This window comes from Stomoxys calcitrans, chromosome 2 (assembly GCF_963082655.1).
Source record: "Stomoxys calcitrans chromosome 2, idStoCalc2.1, whole genome shotgun sequence".
Classification (NCBI taxonomy): domain Eukaryota; kingdom Metazoa; phylum Arthropoda; class Insecta; order Diptera; family Muscidae; genus Stomoxys; species Stomoxys calcitrans.
Window position 1 is genome coordinate 199,273,744 of NC_081553.1, and position 6,000 is coordinate 199,279,743.

The following is a 6,000-nucleotide window of genomic DNA, read 5'->3' on the forward strand; positions in this document are numbered from 1 at the left end:
ACTGCTACAACAACAACAACCTCTTTTGGGAGAAGATTTTTCTTGGCATAGTACCCCACAAATATCGGTAGCATTAGTTGGAGATAACCGCCACTGAAATTTTTTCTGATTTGTACACCTATAACTCTTTGCCCTCTCGCAATTGCGGGGCAACTTCACAAAAAGTGCTTGACTTTATCCAACTTGTCCTCCCCACCACATACCCTACTAAAATACACCTCCCCCATGCGTCCAGCGCGACGTCAAAGAACAAATGTTGCATTGATCAGCCAAACCGCTTATAAGCAGTTTGAGGTCATGCTTCCGACGATGTTCGATTCAAGTTTTATAGTCGCATGAGAACGGAGAACTGCAGTGCGACACCTCTTGGGGGAGAAGTTTGGCTTCTATGATTGGCATAGTACCTCACATGGCAGCCGGTTGTACATACCATGAGCTGATGGAGTCTTTCATCGGCAAGGGCAAGAGAAGTTTTTCATGGCATAGTACCGCACAAGTATCGACAGCAAAAGTAGCAGATAACCACCGCTGAAATTTTTTCCTTATTTGTTCACCTATAATTCTTTGCGCTCTGGCAGTTGCGGGTCAACTTCACAAAAAGTGCTTGATATTGTCCAACTTGCCATGGCCGCCTCATACCCCATAGAAATACACATCCTCCATGCGTCCAGCACGACGTCAGAACAGAAGTTGCACTGATCAGCCAAACCGATTATAAGCTGTTTGAGATCAAGCTTCCAACGACGACTACATCATTGGAATTTTACTCACGAACATTCCATTAGGGAACAGGGCTATACAACTGATTCAAGTTGTATAGCCGAGTGCGACACTACTTTCGGGAGAAGTTTCTACATGGCTTCTATTAGCATAGTACCTTACTAATAGAGCTAGCATTAGGAGGGGAAAACCACCGCTGCAGATTTTTTCTAATGTTCTTGCCAGGGTTCGAACCCATGCGATCAACATCATAGACGGACATGCTAACATATGCGGTGCTATGGCCTCCACAATGCAGTGTTGATTGAATCTGACTTTCGCCGTGTTAGTGCAATAGGGCAGCCTTTTCTGCATCGATGTAGTCTTCAAAGTCTTCAGAATGTTAAACTTCACCTGAAAGACGCTGCACCCGTCAAGAAGTCTCGATGTTCCTTCTCCAGTTCAATCTGTTGTCAAGAGTATCGCTCAGATACTTGATACAGCTTCTCAAGTTTTACATCTTCGCTCATCCAGGCAGGATCGTTTACTTTCCCTGAACGTAGTCCGTAATAGTAAGGAAAAAGCGGCTAAACACCATGTTGTTGTTGTAACTACATTTTATGTGGATGTGCCGATCCTTGTCAAGCTCCCTATGTGAGCTAGCTCGTTCCGGGCAATAGGACCGATCGCCGCGGGAACGTTAAGGCCATTTGTTAGTTAAAGGCGCCAATAACTCGCCTTGTCATATCGAGTATCATAAACACTCAGAATTTGAGTATTTGAAACTCAACACCGTTGATTGTCCGCGACTGCAGTTACATCCCCCGTGTATGAAGCATCCCACTATCCGCAACCTGTGGACACGCCCGGTAGCTCTCAGCTGAGCTTCTCGTAATGACGACCAATACCACACAAATCGGAACTGAGAGTACCAACCCGTGTGGTGCTCATAGTTTTTGTTTGAACAGTGTGTTGTACACTGAGGCGGCTGCCCTTATCGATGAAGGAGTCCATCGGATTAATCCGGTACGTCAACTGGCTGCCATGGGCCAAGTTCTCTGCGTATATGAAGCATTCTAAGAAATCTTAGGACGTGATGGGTATCTCGCAGCTGAGCTTCTCGTGATGACAATGAACACCACACAAATCGAAGTTCAGAGATTCAACTCATGTGGTGCTTATATTCATCCTATGCAGAGAGGATCTTTTTTATATGTATTCACAAGGAGAGAGGGATTCTCATGTCCTACTTCACGAAATTAAACTCAACTTCTGTATTCCAGAAGGCCGCTATAATACGATCGGCTTTTCTGAGTTTCAAAAATCGAAACCAATGACAAGGGATCTTCATTTTGTGTTAGTGAGGAGACAACCACCCTTGAATTTTTGTTTGATGAACTCGATTACGATTTACACAACCGCACCCAATGATGCAGACCCATTTTGTGGCAGTGTGCAAATGTCGAGCCGCTGAAGATAACCACCCTTGAAAATTTTTTTTGATGTACTCGATATTTTTCGAGTATACTCCGTATACGAAACATTCGTCGTTGTTGTTGTTGTAGCAGTGTGTTCTTTCTTTCTGTTGAGTATCTATATCCAGGAACTCTTCGACTAAGATGGGGTACGTCCGGAGGGATCTGAGTCGAGTGGGTTTGGCTGGGCAGTTCAACAGGTGACGTGTGGTTTCTGGTCACAATCGGGACATACATCCTACTCGTCGGCATACATCGTGTACGAAGCATTCGTGATGACGATGAGCTTCTCGTGTTGACAATGAACATCAAACAAATCTGGCCTGAGTTCCAACTCGTGTGGTGCTCAAAGTCATTCCGTGCCGGCAGCCTTAAAATCCATAAGTATCGTCAAAGTGTATCTCGACGTCGTCTCCAGTGTCTTAAACACCGTGAAGGCCTGCTTCTAAAAGACACTAAAACTGCCAGAATTCCATATGACTTCCTTAAAAAACACCTACAAACTTCTATCACAATTCATTCCCGCATTTTGCACCACTCACTTTTTATCGAATTTGCCGTCATTGAACAAGTTCCACTGATCTTCTAAACTAACTTTTGTTCACAGCAAATTTTTGAAACATTTGGACAATTTTCTCTATTAAAAGAACATTTTGGAAGATTTATTGAGCGGTTTGTAAGTTTAAGATCGTACCAATATTATGAACATATTTTACAAATTTTGACCGATTCCAAATTTTTCAGCCTTATGTTTTTGTCTAGCTCAGATTACGATTTATTTGTGTCTTTCAGAATTCCATGTTGTTTACCGGCGTCGCATTTTCAAACTTTTCCCTAAGTGCGGTCAATCCGGTACGTACAACCGGCTGCCATGGGATTGGTGGGTAATAATATCCCCATTTGGGCAATATGGTATCAACTGAATTGTATTGAGTATCATATTGAGGAGTATTTTATTGTCCCCCCCGCATGACTTTTTGGTCCCAATCGTTCCACAATCACAGGAGTTTAAAGCAATTCACATCATAGTCTCATGTAGTGAAGATGACGTGCATTTGACCTGACATGTACTGCTACTACAGTGAAATTATTTTTGCAGAATGGCGAAAATTTTTGCCTGAAACGCCTGAGCAGCGTGTTTGATATTAAATGACTAAGAATTCAAAAAGGCCTCAAATCTAGGAATGGAGAGTTCAAAAACGATGCTGGTAGACCAAACTTCCGTCTGTGGGTTGGCAGTCCAAAAAAATTATTAAAATTTAAGTCTAATCCCTATGATCCTGATTGGCAACGTTGACATAGGTGAACATCAATTGCCCATACATTCGGGTCGATATACCAGGATTGAAACCGCATCATTTCTTACCAAGGGCTGTTCGTTGCATGTAGATCATTTGACTCGACTATACTCAAAATCTGGCTTCATAGTGACTCCGCCGTGTACATGGCAGTAATTGGAGACGGTACCATCTTACATCGAGCAATACAAACATAGTTGTAGCAGTGTTTGGTGTTCTATCTTTCATCTGCTTGATTCTAAGCTGATCAAGGAACTTAGCGACTAAGGTGGGGTTGTTGTTGTTGTAGCAGTGTGTTGAACACTAAGGCGGGGTGTTTGTCCAGAGGGATCTGCGTCTGAGTCGAGTGGGTCTGGCTGGGCAGTTAAACAGATGAGGTGTGTCGTGTCGTCCCAGGTCACAATCGGGACACATTGGCACGTTGGCATCAATCCTTGCTATGTATGGCACCTTTGAGGTGGCTGCATTTGCCAGAGATTCATTTCTTCAGGTGCAATGGGAGGCGGTCGTTCTCCACCATATTCAACCGGCTTTTATTCACCGCATCTGTCACCATGTCAGCATGAATGTTGTCTAGACCACCTTGACCCAAAAGTTCTCTCTTCGATAGGCCCAGAACCACGAGGATCGCCCTATCACATGGCCTGGGTTGATTGAAGCCACGGCAAATGTTGTCGTTGTAGCCAGATTTTCATGTGGAGGTGGCGATCCTCGTCAAGCTCCTGTGTGAGCAAGCTTGTTCCGGTCCAAAGGACCGATCGCCGCGGGAACAAGGTGGCCATTGGTTATTTAAAGGCGCCAATAACTCGCCTCGAGCATCAAAGGCACTCAGTATTTGTGCAAGAGCCGGTACCACCCGGCCTCTCCCTGGTACTCTACGCTCGATACCGCAGATTGTCCGCGACTGCCGTTGCAGCTACTCCCTATGGAGCATTCCACTATCCGCATCATATGGACGCTCCCTGTAGCTCGCAGCTAAGATTCTCGTGAAACAAATGAACACCACACAGATCGGACCTCAATGTTGTGACGCTTACAGCTATCCCGTGCCGGGACGGCAAATGTGTATGGTGATGATGGCATGGAAAGCAGATGTCGCGCTATGCAGTCTTCGAAATCCATGCTGGAAATTCTCCAACGGGGTTCTGAAGAAGTAGTCGCTCAAGTGTCTTGGCTACTGGGATCGGTCTGTACGACTCCCCTTTACTCGGGTTCTTTCCAGGCTTCAGTAGCAGGATCACTCTGCCCATTTTCCAGATATTGTGTACTATAAGAGTGTTCAAGACTGGTTGAAGACAGTTGTAAGGTACATACTCGACTCTAGGTAGGTGCAGACTCTTCAGCAACAGTGCAGAGACGCCACGGATGACTTTCGTAACTTTTTCCACCGTAAATTCTGATGACTGTCCATCGGCTGGGATACATACATGGATAAAACTCTCCTCTCCTCCTAGCCCGTCACTCTCGGAATGCACAATAATTTGACGGTTGAACAACCAGAAACTCTTTGGATCAGTGAAAGTTACGTCGCAAAAAGTTTCTGAGGACCTACCATTCCTTCTACCGGAGTTCGAAAGTGACTTAAAAGTAGACCACAGCTTACCTAAACCAGTACCTAAGTTACATTGCTCGAAGTGTTACAGCCACAAACGACGCTTATGTTCATCGACTGCCCTGTTTATTTCCAGTTTCAGCTCACTGATTCTGGAGTAAATGGTGTCCTTGCAACGAGTCTCATGACGCTCGTCTGCGAATACCACTGCCTGCGCCGGGAAATTGGGCTTCACTTGGGATATTCGATCGGCTGATATAAAACGAGCAGCTGCTGCGTAAATGATATCTCGAAATTTTTTCCTGACAACTAGCACATTTGAGAGGATGTCTGCTTACTGAAACAGCGATTGGTGTACTCTCTGAAGTCGACCCAATCGATATTCATCCAATTGATGGACGTTTATCAGAGGTTATAAATATTGATTGTTGTTGTTCTAGCAGTGTGTTGTGCACTGAGGCGGCAGCCCTTGCCGATGAAAAACTCCATCGGGACAACCCGGTACGGTACAACCGGCTGCCATGGAATAGATGAAGACTGGTGGTCGGTCGATGGTGAGAATTATGGTTGGTCTGGTCCCAAAGAAATGACGGATTTTCATCTTAAGTCTGCATTTTAATTGTTTGGAAGAGGTTTAAACGTGGTTAAACGTGGGCTATCGAATAATAAAACCTATCTATAAAAACTTTTTAAGTGGTCAACAAGTTTTCTTTGTTGTTGTTGTTAATTAACTTTGTTTTTGAACCGCATGCATGATGTTTAGCAAACACATTTAAACAAAATCGGTATTTAAGTTTAAAAAATGGCTTAAGTCTTCTGTATGATATTTTTGTTGATCTATTTCGATTGTTTTCCACTTTGTTTGTTCGTTCTCAAGTTTATTTGTGCCAAAACTGTGTCTCAATTTGTGAACCGTTAAAAAATCAAGTGTTTTGGCTGTTTTTAGCAGTCGCAAATTGGCATTACTGTTATCAGC